The 14,855-nt window shown below is 42.5% G+C and overlaps 1 non-coding gene across 1 annotated transcript; it reads right to left on the bottom strand.

Moving 5' to 3' along the window:
• Positions 1-14,487: 14,487 nt before the first annotated feature.
• On the bottom strand, positions 14,488-14,594 carry LOC127133133 (small nucleolar RNA R71). The gene has a single exon (XR_007807126.1). It is a non-coding gene; the product is annotated as a small nucleolar RNA R71 (small nucleolar RNA).
• Between the last annotated feature and the right edge of the window lie 261 nt (positions 14,595-14,855).

The following is a 14,855-nucleotide window of genomic DNA, read 5'->3' as shown; positions in this document are numbered from 1 at the left end:
CTGTAGGGAATAAGCAACTAGACGTCATCGGACGACTAGGAAAAACTCGACGTTTATCGACACCAACGGAGAGGAGGTTCAACTGGGGAAGACCCTGTGGGGAAAGATATCAACTATACGCCAACAGACGCATAGGAAAAACTCGACGTTTATCGACACCAACGGAGAGGAGGACTCTTCTAGGGAGAGCGAACACAACCAAATCATCAACGGATAATTGGGAAAAACTCGACGTTTATCGACACCAACGGAGAGGAGGAAACTTCACTAGGGAAGGGACGACGTTACGCACATCGAAAGATGATGTTTACCGACACCAAAGAAGACCAGACACTACGCATGACTGGGAAAGCACCGAAAGATGGTGTTTACCGACACCAAAGAAATAACACACGCGGGTGCTAACGGGATACTGACATCTACAAGATGACAGGGCAAGGCTGAACACTTGCAGGGGATCTCACCGGGGAACACGGTCACGACAGCGAGCCAACAGGAAGGAACACCAAGGATACCGGGTTGTAGGTACGAAACGGGTGACCGACCAAAGCGTGAATTGGTTTGTGTTCCAAAACACTCAACATCCTGAAGAGGGCTAGAAAAGCAGTCTTGTTAAAGGATGGACATTCGATTCCACAAGGAATACGAATCTTACTCGACTGGGGAGGACGACTTCGACCCAAGAGCGCATGAGACGTATTATCTATAGCCGTCAAAACGTAGATAATAGACTCGCAGGGAAGATTATCCATAACCGGGTTGTAGGTTGTTAAATGGATAGATCGACCGACATCATCCTGAAGAAAGCGGAAGCCAACTTGTTAAAGGATGGACATTCGATTCCGAACAAAGGAATACGAACCTTACTCTGCTGGAGAAAACAATCAAAGGACTGACCAGAGAGTGCGTGAGACATATTATCTATAGCCGTCAAAACGTAGATAACACACTCGCATGGAAGATTATCCATAACCGGGTTATAGGTTGTTAGATGGATAAACGACCGAAAAGAAAGGCATCGGGTACCAGGACTAGGTATGCAAAAGATGACCAATCGAAAGAGGATAAAGTTGCTAACTCGGAGCAAATATCCGAAAGGAAGGAGAAGACCCACCGGGGACAATACTGCTTGATCAAGGCAAGTATCCAGTGGGGACAAGACTATCAATACCGCCAACTGGGTACTGATAACCGCAAAGAGGGGATTACATCTACCGGTTAGTAGGCAGAAAACCAGGGAAAAGTAACCAGTCATCGATAAGATGAGCACACAGGGTTAACTCCACCAAGGGGATGAAGTGGGATTTTACAACTACCAGCTAATAGGTAGAAAACCACAAAGATAGGACTTACAACTACCGGGTTGTAGGTAGAGGCCACAAATTCCGCTGAGGATAAGATGAATGAGTGCCGGTTAGTGAGCAACTATCCATTTATGCCCCAGGGAAAAACAGGAGACAGCCACAAGGAAGCCAATTCGGGATCGATCCAAAAAGGCAAACTGAACCAAGACATCCTAATGAGGAAAGAACTCACTAGGGAAGACCCATCCCGTGAGGGAGGGAACGGAAGCAACCGTCATCCACGAGGATGTATCTCAGTGGGGAGCGCGGAAAGGATTGACACTTTCTGCTTAAGGGGCATACTCTACATGGAGAGATCAGACACACCCACATCTGCTAGGGGAAAAGATCCAAGCCGGCAAGATGCTACCAATTGGGGAGTAACAATGCTGGGGATACCCGCTCGACCAAGGAGTCACTTGTTGGGGGAAACACCTCTCTCAACCCTGCTGGGGAACCCAACTCTGAAATCGATCCAAGCGATGCTAAACTCTTTCCAACAACCCATTCTTGGTCAATTCACCATGGCCTCGGGCTAAAGGATATGTTTGCAATGCAGATGCATGAGTTTTTTTTTTTTTTTAGCGTAATGCCCCATGATCATGGAAATGCTATGCACTAATGATGCAGTATGTTATGCTTATCTACATGATGAATGCATAAAAACACGTCTCCTCCAGAGACAACATCGGGGAGCTCCAAGAACTGCGCTGAGGATCTCATTACCACGTCCATTTCCACCCTGCTGGGGAAAGGCAAACCTCGCTGGGGATGAACTCCATCGAACCCATACTGCTTGGAGATTACCCAGCTAGGGGAGGCAACCCATGCTTGTCTCTACTGGGGATGATTCTCCGGACCCGATCCGCTTGAGGACCTCTCTGAGGGAAAACCATCAACACAAACTCTGTCGGGAAGACAGCTTCAGACTTGGAAAACAATCACAACTCCGCTGAGGATATGGTAACCTTCAGGCTTGCTGAGGAGGCACTGATCTCGAATCTGCTAGGGAACTAACACTCTCACACCCACTGGGGATACAGCCTATTGGGTACGGAACGCCTGTCAAGTCGTCGAACAACGTCATCCATCGTCCACCCACAGTGTCAGCTTTCCACTTTTGAGAACTCCCAGACTTGCCTGGACTTTTCTGATTCATCCCACGAAGATCAAATTCCTGGGATTCATACAAACTTTCCAGTCCTTAGACTTTGAAGAGTCCTCTTGGTTAACTTTCCAGGATCGTCGTCCTTCTTTCGTCGTCCTTTCATTGTTCGTCTATTCTTTTCCCCTGGTTGGACTCTGTGGGGATCTTTTGTCAAAAGACTTCATATCACTACTTGCCAGCGAATGAAGATATCTAACAGCACCTGCACAAGAGATTGTTAGATAAAAGCGTGCCCCAGGCGTGCCAACACTTCAACATCTTGGTCACTCAAACTTCCGAATAAGATTTCCAGATTTCAATCTTATAAGCATGCATCGGAAGGGACCTCTATGTTTCAAAATGCAAATATTCTTATCAAAATAAACGGATGTTTTCGTAATCAAAGCGGTAATGAAAACAAAAACAAAACTATTTGACTGAACACGCACTTTATTGACTGAAACAAAAAGGATGGCTCAAAATTGAGCAACACACAGGAGGCAAACCCTGGAAAGAGGTGAGTGCGCACAAAAGGAAAAAATCTATCCTAATGGCAATGTGAAATCGTGATCTCATCGGGTTCCAACTCGGTTAAACCTCATATGTCCTCAAGACTTTCCGCACTTTCGGCCTTCTGAACAAGACGCTTCCGATCGATCTCTGTCAGAGATTATCCAAGTCATTCAAAGCCCAAACGATCATGCTAGACGCAGTTGTTCGTTTCATTCCCTCTTTTGCCTGGACCGCCCTTTCAGGTTTCAGTCCACCGGGATACCCTTTTTTGCCCAAGTCGCCCTTGTGGGGTTTTCGACTTGCCGGGTGTACAGTTTTTTCTTTTATTATCCCTAACTTTTGCCCGAACCTTTCTCTCTTTTTTTTTTGGTTCGCCGGGATGCCCCTTTTTGCCTGAACTCTTTTCTTTTTTTGTCCAGCGGGTCAATTTTTCACGAAGTATCTTTTAACTGCGTCCGCATCTGCAGGGGAGGGAAAATCCTCCTCATCCGTGGTCGTCAGCAACAAGGCTCTGTCAGAGAAGACCTTCTTGACCACGAACGGACATTCATAACTGTGTGTCCGCTTGCCCCACGATCGTTGAGGAGGAAGGATCCTTTTCAACACCATATCTCTCATGATACCCACGAGGTCCAACTTCTCGGTTAACAACACGCTTCATTCACTGGGTACAACTGCCCCACGACAAGTAACTGTCGAACTCTTCTCTCAATCAGGCTCAACGCGCTATACCGAGTCCTCATCCACTCGCCCTTTTTCAAACTTCTCATCCATCCGGACTCTCCACAATGAGATCTGGCCTCCAGCAGGCAATATCACTTCCATCCCATATTGAATGAGGAAGGCGCTGCCCCAGTAGATGCACGTACCGAAGTACAACACTCAGGACCAACTTCGTACTCAGCCACCATCGTTGGTGCATTCAAATGTTGTCGGGGAAGCACCAGCTCATTCACTTTAAACTCACCCCATCAGACATCAGAACCCGTTCGGATTCAGGGTCAGGCCCCTCCTCCGGGATCGGTCACTCTCAATCTTTCGATTTGAGTACCTCGAGATGTCCTCATCAGGGACTTCAAACTTCCTTGGTTGAGAATCATCGATGGGTTGTTGGGCGAGATAACCATACAATACCCTCTTCTTGATTGCTTTCTGGGAGGTATACCGAAGATCGTATTCAGTCGACACCATTTGCCCTCTCGCAACCCATCCGTTCAACGCTATCTCCTCAAGCACATACTTGATCAGATCCATTTTGGACATCCACAAGGTGGTATGAACCAGCATACTGTCTCAGTCGGCGAGCAGCCTATGCCAAAGTACATCAAGTTTTCTCGAACAGTGAGTGTATTGTTTCACAGTCGACAAACTTTTTGCTTAGGTAAATTGCGTGCTCTTTTCGACAAGACTAGTCATGCTGACACAGTACGCACCTCATAGACCCCTTGAGGGCTGTCAAGTACCTGATTAACAGTTGTTTCTTCCAAGGAAGGCATCAGAATCAGAGGTTCCTGCTACTCATTTTTCTTTCCATGCCCCTTGGCAGTCATCATTCCACCTGACCATTTGATTTCTTTCTTTTTTTCTTTGTTTGTTTTTGGTTCAGGCGTTTCTTGCACTGTTCCCCTTTTTTTTTTTTTTTTTTTTTTTTTTTTTTTTTTGCAGGATCGACCTCGATTCCTCTTTCGTTCACAATAAGCCTCGGCAGCCTACCGGACAGCACTCCATAAGTGCACTGACTTAGACTCAACAGTATGAGTTATCTCAACCGGTCAAACAACTTGATCAAGTCCACCGGGTGCCCCTCTTCTGCTTGGGACTTTGTCATCATGTCATCAACATGGCATTCGCTTTCACGATGAGTCATATCATGAAACAAAGTCACCGTAGCCCTTTGATTCGTGGCACCGACCTTCTTCTTCACTAGAGGATAGTCTTCTCTCGATGGTAGCTTGTGCCCCATAACATGGGTATTCCACCCTGGTGTATTTTGATGCCACCAGGTGAAGATATCAATCTGTTCTTTCAACAGGGCTACCATTCTGTTCTTGACTTGCCTCTGAAGCGGCCTCAACTTTCATTTCCCTTCTGACCTCGGCGGTACTTGGGATTACCATCTTGACTCGCTCCTCGTGTGGTTGAATCACCTTCTCCTCTTATTTCAACAACCAGGCTAATCCCAGCAGATCACAATCTTCTTCGCCTTGTTCTTCGGCATGATAGCTTGGATTGTCGAAGTCATATAGAGGTGTAACCAAATTGTTATCGATGAGATCAGGAGGGTAATCACTTTTGTGGTCGGAACCAAATGAATCAAAAGGAAAGGAAATAAAAACATTGCCATTTTTATTTTATTTTTTTAAACTGCAAAAAGTGAAAAACAGGGAACACCGCTTTTAATCACAAAAACATCCATTTATTACTGATGCAAAATGTTGCACAGTGAAACACATGAGATGGCCCTTACAATGGACCAGTACGTTTCGGGCAAAACGTATGGCTTTCATGCAAACAAAACTAAAACACAAAAATACTACACTTCCGGATGAGCGACAGTGATGCTTTTGGAGGCCTTCCAGTTGCCTGGTACGCACGACTTTATCCACAGCTCTAGCTCGCGGTCGCGGTCGATCTCTTCACTCACTGAACAAGCCTGATCAGAATTCGGCATTCCTGCACTGACAAAGGTGTACGATGGACGACGTCCTCTGTTTGGTCTAGACGACTCTTGATCTGGATAACCGATCCCAAACATGTCTGCCTTTATCGGTGTTGAGTGGATCCATCAGTTTGGATTTGTGGCCCCTAGCAGGATATTTGAGCAAACAAGCTATGCGCACCGGTTGACACCTACAAAACAGCAAATGGGTTAGTATGACTCACACATGCAATGTCTGTCCGTACTAGGAAAATTCTGTCCTTGGATTCCGGTTTCATCGAGACAGATAAAATTTTATCAACAACATTCTGACATCTGGTGTCTCTCAACCTGAGTCTCTGTTAAAAATAATGGACCCTGAGTACGGACAGACATGAGTTGGAATGCAGATGAATGCGAAATGAGACCGATGCAAATGCATGAATGCAGGTCGCTGTGCCATCTAGTCATCTGAAGACCCATTCTCTGAACCAGTCACAGTCAACGGAGTCGCCATAAATCCGACTTGGGGAGTTCCGAAATAAACGGAACTGGAGATTACATCATTACCATCACAGGAACATCCACTGACCGGATGACAAACGGATCCTCTGAACAAGTACTCTCAACTCAACTCGGGGATCCGAAATAAACGGAACCCGCTGATAAACCACGGACAGAACTCCGGCGTCCCAGAAATAAATGTCCATGATTCACAGTCACCATCAGTACCAAGAGTCACCAACAAATCACCAACCAGTCAGCAACAGTACCTGTAATAATCATTCCCTCCCACTCACGGGTGTCATCTAGGCCAGGGTAAGGTCGAGAGAAACGCAGCATAAATAACCTTTCGCAGAATATCATCCTGTGCACACCCGATGTATGCACCGATAATATCCCACCAGGGTCTGAACTGCTCGTGATATCAATGTTCCGCTAAGTGGCGCCATACCACCCGCTTCCCATGAATCACTCTATTCCTAGGTTTCCTAGATTTCACTCATAGCCTGGGTATTGGGCCTTTTACCTCGAGTAACTCCCACCCCAATAGAGAAACACAGCCAGCACAGCAGATTAATATGAATGAATGCAAACATTAATGCAAACAATAAACAATGAATGCGATAAATAACACAGCAAAAAGCAACCAAAGCCCTAACCTAGAGAGCGCTAGGAGAGACTCGCTTAGGGAAGATGGACCAGCACAGGTCAACTTCAGTTGTCCCCAGTGGAGTCGCCAGCTGTCGCATTACGCGAAAAACCGGCGGGAAAACAAGGACAACAGAGCCGCCACCGTGCGTTATTTATCCCAAAAGAGGGAAAGGAAACGCTCAGAGTAAACCTGGAAAAGACATGGTCTCGCGACCAAAGAGAATGGGATCGGGAGTCGGTTATGCGAAGGGAAGGTATTAGCACCCCTACGCATCCGTCGTACTCGACGGGATCCACGCACAATAGGAAGGAAAATGGTTGCTAAAACACTGCTCAAATAAACATCTATACAGGCTGAAAGAGACACAAGAAAACAGACAAGACTGACTCGGCAGGATATCGCATCCTGGGCCTACTTAGTCTATCAAGCATAGACATCAGAGTCTAAGTAGTTCGGACTGGGGAAGCGACACATGCTCGCTAGGATATCGCATCCTATGCATACGTATCTCCTTTGGACGAAGGAGAATCAGAGCATCCGTAGCTCGGCTAACACCCGCTAAACGACTAAACAATCAAACACACAAGGGTGGCAAACATGGAGCCCGACTACCACTCAATGGAATTACATCGGCATCCGAACCAAAACACACGCAAAAGGGCAAACGTGGAGCCTGAATGCCAATCACTGGGCTTACATCAGCATCCGAACCAAAACACACACACTGGAACCCGAACGCCACTCGATGGACTTACATCAGCTTCCAAGCACGCAACAAGAAGAAGGGTCTCGATTGCAACCAGGGCAAGAGAAAGGGGAGATCTCAATCGCAACGAGGGCGAGAGAAAAGCATTAGTGTTAGTCGTTAGTCAAACTCGACAAGACATCGCATCTCGTGCCTACGTATCTCACCTGGACATGAGAATCAGAGTTGCCGTAGTTCGGCTAAACTATTCCTGTTGGTTTGTGTTTTTTAGATGGACGACGTCACTACGCAATCTACCTGATGCTCGACCTTTGGAGACTTACTCACCTGTAGTAGAAGGAGTTGACGTATCCTTAAGAGGGGATAATGTTTGTTTGTGTTTTAGGAAAGCTCAAGCAAGAAAGGAAGTCCTATACGAAGGAACCGTGCTACCTTAATTGACATGCAAACGAGACTACGCGGAGTCTAGCAAACCTATGGGATACAATCACACCACACAAACATATACAGCATGAAATAAACACACCAACAAGGGGCTCAGACATCAAGGCTAGGCTTTAGTCGAGGGGTCATATCAACCTCAACAAACAAGCCTCTGTATCGGGGTCAGGTTAGCTCTTAACCTTGCCATTGAGGGGCTAAGGTGAAGCTAGATGAAAGGTGATGAGGGGTGTGCCTCATTGCTTCTATCTCAAGTCAGAGAGAGCATCAGACAAGGGAGCGTGGGTCCAGAATGGGGGGACCCTTCTACGCTCAGGACATAGACTCGACTGTACAATGTACAAGATCTTGGGCTTGGATCTCAATGCTACAACCATGTAATGGGAGCAAGGAGAAGACTCACTGAATAGTGGGGGATAGATTGCTTATCCCTACCTTCCACCAATTGCCTCAAATGAGGGTTTTCCCTGCTTAGGACAAATATAAACATACACAAGCATTGCCTCTTAAGGAGGACTTCAGACAGTTTGCCCAGCCCGGTAACAGCCGGGTCTCCAGACTACATGAAGAAGAAAGTTCTATACCTCAATGCCAATTGCTTATAAGCAAAGCAATGCAAGTTCTTAAGAGAACTGAGCAACTAAGTGTACCTGTACAAAAGTCAAACAGAATCAGCATCTACTTTCACAAACAGACAACAATATAATGATCAACAGTGTTCAATCATAATCAAACAATGGTGTGCATAGCACAAAGCTCAAGGCTCAAACATCCTACAAAACAAACACATTAGTTTATAGGTCAAGTAAAATAATCCCAAATGTGAAACAATTCCTTTAATCATTAACTCCTTAACCTGAAAAGCCAAAAACAAGTTCAACTGTAAGTGACAAGACCACTAGGACTAGCCTAGGGTCAAAAAGATGGAAAAATCTTAAAACAGCAACCAATTCATGATCAAAGTCAAATAATATCAATAACAAAGGGATCCCCATTGGTCCCATATCCAAACTATGCACACATTTCAATTTATGCACCATGTAAGGCAAAGTGAGCAATGTTGAATCACATATGGACAACCAGAATGATTACATCCAAAAAAATATCAAAACAACACAGTAAATTCCACAAAAATTATATCCTAAACAGAGGACATTCAACAAGCTACATGTCAAATTTCAAGCAATTTGGATTAGTGGAACTATGGGAATTAATTCAACATGTCTAAGCATGCAAAAACACAATCAAATGAGGTTACAAAATATACATCAACTTCAATCCAATGGTAAACAGTGACATTTAATGGGAAATGGATGGGACCAAAGCCAAATGAAAGCTACACATGTCAGGAACTATTCTACCAAATTTCATGGTCATATCATTCATCATGCTCATTCTATGCACAAAATAAGGCAAACTAGTTCAAAGGAAGCCCTAAGCCTACAAACAGAATTATTGCATTCAAATCCACATCAACACAATCCCGAAAATTCTCAAACAATTTACATCTAAACAGGACCTAATCCAGGTATGGCACACCAAATTTCAGCTTAATTGGGCAAATGGAACCATGTCAATGAAAATCAACAAAAACAGACACAATTATAGGCTCCAAATCACAACATCAACACATACTTCCACTTCAAAAATTCATAATTCAATGCAAACAACAAAGAAATGGATGAGACCAAAACAGGGAGGTCCTAACATGTGTCTATTACAAGCATATCAAATTTCATGAATATACAGTACCATATGAGCATTTCACAATGAATCTACCAACCTATGTCACACAAGCTTGCAAATTCAATCATCAGAAATGAAAAATCATGATCAATTAGAAAACACAATGAACAATTCCACAAAAATTCACAAAGGAACCTAACATGTTAATGAACATCCATACCAAATTTCAATCAATTCTAACAAGGATAGGTCATGCTAAAAAATCCAACAAATTGGCATCAAGAGGTGTGACACCAATTGTCACACCTAAGTTTGAAAAATTGTAACTCAATGATCAAGTATCATAAATTCAAGATATTTACATGGAAAAAAACCTCAGCCAGTCAAGATTCAACACAAAAGTTTTCAGCCATTTATATTACAATATGAGGATTTCATGATCAAATCATTCAAAGGTATCAAAATGTACACATGTGGAATAAAACCTAGGTCAAATGCAAAAAAGTCCAAGCACAACTTTGACCAATAGGTCAAAAATCATCTACAGTCGAACACCAAGTCAACAAAATTATTTCCATATTTTTGTGATTTTTCTGTAATTTTCTATGATTTTTCTAAGGTGTTATGTATTTTTTAACATTTTTTAGAATTAATTGAATAAAAATTAACTAAATTATAGTGGCAGAAGTGTAATTATGGGCGCGGGGGAGGGAAACTCCCAGTTTGAATTTTCAAACTGAAATGTGGATCTAGCGCACTATTTCCTTCGTCTTCAACATGAACAATTCCCAGAATTCCATCAATGGTCCAAGAACATCAAAATCACGAATCCTAACCAAAACGCACGAGACTACCACCATTCGAACCGTATGATCAAGGAGAACATGAATATGCTATCAAATCATCCTAAACATTCCTAAATCGAACGAATCTATGAACTTAGGGTTTTGGATTCTAACTTCGAGTCAAGATTTCTACGCCTACGCTCAACCATTTACAATTCTGAAACCATCCTGATAACCTACGCGACATGCTCTTTCTCACGCACACAATAATTCATTGAAAGGTTGAGATCGAATTTCAAGCTAACCTGTTATGGCAGCAATGATTCTGGACGGATCCGCGTGCGAAATGGCAAAACAGCGACGGTACCAGCTATAGTAAAGATGACGTGATGCTCAGTTTCGCTCAATTGTGCTTCTAGCTCTCGAATGCATCAATCACCATGGATGGAGCTCTTTGCAACAGTGGATTTTGGCGCGGCTATGGATGTTACCTTGCACAAACAGATGGAGTATTCAACAACACAAGATCACTGCAAGAAGAATCTCTCAATTTGATCAAAGAATGAGAAAGTTTGATCAATTTTGGTTTTTGTGGATTCTTGAGAAATCTTGGAGAATAGTGATGATTTTGATCTGAAATTTGTGTGATGGAAAATTCTGTTACGTTTATGCAGTAATTAGACTTTTATACCATGCCACTAATCCATGATTAACAAGTGATTAACCAAATTGGCACTTTAAGCAAATTGCATTTTCCTTCAAAATGGCCAAAAATACCCTTCCTTCAAATCAGTCCAAACAGCAGCTCAATTTTGGTTCCAACAAGTCCAAAATACCATGTGCAATGTGTAGAAACAAATTTCACTTCAATTGGATGCCTATTCTTGAATTTCACTATGTGGTAGAAAAGAGTCCAATTTTACATTTCCACTTTTCAAGTCAAAACCCAAATTATGAGGCCTAGCCATGAAATGAGGATTCAAACACACTCCAAATGCCATTCCTGAGGTGTTACAAAAGGTCTCATCTCAAAATTCCAAATATTTTGACATTTGGACAATTTTGCCCCTGATCCAATTTAACAGTCCAGTTGAAAAGTGACTTTTTGCATTGGCCACTTTTGGAAAAATCCAATGATGCACCCTTGAAGTACATGTCAAATGGAGTTTGTGCATATAAAGAACTTGCAATTTGGACCAACCATGTGGTAGTTATGGCCTCCTGATTACGGGTCTTTTCTGAAATTCACTGAGCCATATTTTGCAAACCACACATTGGATTTTTGAGTTCTTGGACTTTTTGGAATGGTGAGACCAAGATCTTCAACTTCCATGTTGGACAAAATTCCATTTGAAGCTTGTATGATGAAGTTATTCTGAGGAGAAAAAATTTCCATTTTGGGCAGCTGAAATTACAGGTCATCTGCTATTTTTGGAAACTTTATGTCTGAGCTCAATTCCTTCAACCTTGGTCTTTGAATGTCAAATGAGGCTTATATAGACATGAATGAGGTCTTTCAAACCATTTCCCACCTTCCAATCCATAAAATCGGGCACAGTTGACCACAGTTGACTTTCTAGGGTTTCTGGTTGACTGAACAAGGACTAGTGACTTCTGAGCATCCAATCTTTGGCCAAACCACTTCAAAATGATCCTTGGACCATATGAGCTTGAAAAATCAACCCTAGGGCTTTGTCTCAATGACAATGGCACTTGCTTGCTTGATTGACTGATTCTCCTGATCAGTTGACCTAGTTCATCAACTGAGCTTGCACTTGGGCACATGGACAATGCAATGTTATGCAGTGGACATTGTTAATGCTATGACCTAATATGAAATGAATGTACACAATGGTAGGGTGCAAATTTGAGGTGCTACAGCATTCTAGTTGTTTTATTGTCATTTTGTTGTGTTATTACTATGTTTTCCTTTGTTTTCAGGTTTTTACTTTAATCGGAGCCCCGATCGAGAAAAGGAGTGAAAAATGGCTAAAAACCCTAAAAATCAGCATTTTGTGCTTATGGCCTACCCCATGGCGGGCGCCATAGACCAAGCCATGACGTGTCCAATTCAAACTTCCATCAACTCCCACGTTTTCCCACCACTTCCACTAAGGCGCCCCACTTTGTGCTTGTGGCGGGCGCCACAAGAGGAAAACGGTTTCCTCTATTTTCAAGTTGAAGGGCATCCAAGTAAATTCCACCTTTTTTATTTGCTTATAAATAGAAACGTGAATTCAGTTTTACAATCACCCAAACTTAGAGCAGACGAAGATCCGAACGTTGGAACAAGGCGAAATCAGAAGCAACTTTGTTTCACTTAGGCATATATTCAGTTTTATAAAGTGGTAATCGCTTCGCATTGGAGTGTTACCACAATTGTGTAATTGAGTCTGTGATAGAGTCTGTATTCGAGTTTGGAGCACTTTGGAAGGAAGTTAATCCTGCCGCCATTTTCTTTTCCGCATTGCAATTTACTCAGCCCTCCGATTGGAGCAGGTTTTTATTACTCGCCTTTACTTTATTTATTTCCCGCACTCGCTTTTACTTTATTTATTTTCCGCACTCGCTTTAAATTTTATTTATTTTCCGCACTTGCTTTAAATTATTTATTTTCCGCACTCGCACTACTTTCATTTATTTTCCGCACTCGCTTTAAATTATTTACTTTCCGCACTCGCACTACTTTTATTTATTTTAATGCACTTTTACTTTACCATGTCTAGCTAAATTTATAAGGCTAGAATGTAAGGATCGTAATTAAACCAGTAATCCGTACAATTGTTCGTAGAAACACTTAAAGAGTTATTTTAACTTTCAAATTAAGTTTTCCCGCACTTCAATTCCGTTGGGTAAGATCGAAAGCCGTCCAACGTCTTTTTAAACTTAATTGTTTTTAACTATTTCAAAAACAGCGAAAGCGCTTTGTCTAGTTCATTAGGAGTTTTTAACATCAAGAAGAAAAGAGATTTTGAAACTATTTTCGGACGCGTTTATAAGTTTAGAGTCTGGTTCGTGAGAACCTCTTTTGGTTAAGAAATCCAGGTTATAATACTTTTCAACTTAGTCAAGATGCTATATTTCTTAAAAATAGGTTTACTACTCTAACGCAATGCGCGCCTTTTTATAAGTGACAATAAGAGGGTTTGATTAGGGAGTACAACTCGGTTCTGAATACGCGAAAGCGACAGTTCCTGTTAAATTAGTTCTTTTCAAAGTAGGAAACATTGCCCATAAGTAGTTCTATTAGCAAGTACTTGGATTATCATTTAATTATGTGAATTACATTCGACCCTGTCTTTATTAATTAAATTTATTTTAAAACTTTACTTTTCAATTGCACACTATAAAAACACCTATTTTAATTGCCTTTGATAAACACCATAACAATAGAGAACGATAGATTGATACTTGGTCTCTGTGGTTCGATAATCTTTTATATTACTCTGACGCGTTCGTACACTTGCGAACATCAAGATTTATAATGCATCAAGTTTTTGGCGCCGTTGCCGGGGACCAAATTCGTCAAATTTTATTTTCCTGTTGTTATATCGTTTAGACTTAGGTTATTTCCCGCCGGTCGATGCGAAGAACTCGCAGCACCGGAAGTTTAAGTTTAGTAAACCCTCTGGCGGAACCTGAACGTTACGCTCGCGCACGTTTATTCTTTCATAGAATTAAGAGAGCTATGGCCGAAGATCAAAACCAAAGACCTCTTAAGGACTTTTCTCAACCATCTAATGAAGAACCTAGTTCTAGTATAGTAAACCCAATCATCCCAGTCAATAATTTTAAACTTAAACCATCCCTGTTGCAACTAGTGCAACAGAGACAATTCGCGGGTCTCGCTACCGAGAACCCTAACCAACATTTAAAAATATTTCTTCAATTAGCAGATACTTTTAAAACTAATGGAGCTTCTCCTGAGGCAATACGTTTAAGATTATTTCCTTTTTCCCTCAGAGATAAAGCCCTATCATGGTTAGGTTCCCTTCCACCCAATTCCATTACGACTTGGGATAACCTTAGAAGAGTTTTTCTTGCTAGATATTTTCCCCCGAGTAAGACCGACGTTCTTCGAAACCATATAACTAGATTTACCCAAAACCATGGAGAATCGCTGTTCGAAGCTTGGGAGAGATATAAAGAGTTGTTACGAGCATGCCCACATCATGGTTTAGAAAATTGGTTAATCATTCAAACCTTCTATAATGGACTTCATTATAACACAAAGATGACCATCGACGCTGCCGCATGCGGTGCTCTGATGAACAAACCTTACCCTGAAGCTAGTGCCCTCATCGAAGACATGGCTCAAAACCATCAATCATGGGGAGTCGAACGAGCGACAGTTGAGAAGAAGGAAGCCCAAGGAGGAGTGCATGAACTAAGCTCTATAGACATGATGCAAGCTAAAATGGACGCATTAGCCCTTAAGGT

Source organism: Lathyrus oleraceus, chromosome 3 (assembly GCF_024323335.1).
Source record: "Lathyrus oleraceus cultivar Zhongwan6 chromosome 3, CAAS_Psat_ZW6_1.0, whole genome shotgun sequence".
NCBI classification, from domain to species: Eukaryota; Viridiplantae; Streptophyta; class Magnoliopsida; order Fabales; family Fabaceae; genus Lathyrus; species Lathyrus oleraceus.
The sequence above is the reverse complement of the archived record's forward strand: the minus strand, read 5'-3'. Positions and strand labels throughout refer to the sequence as shown.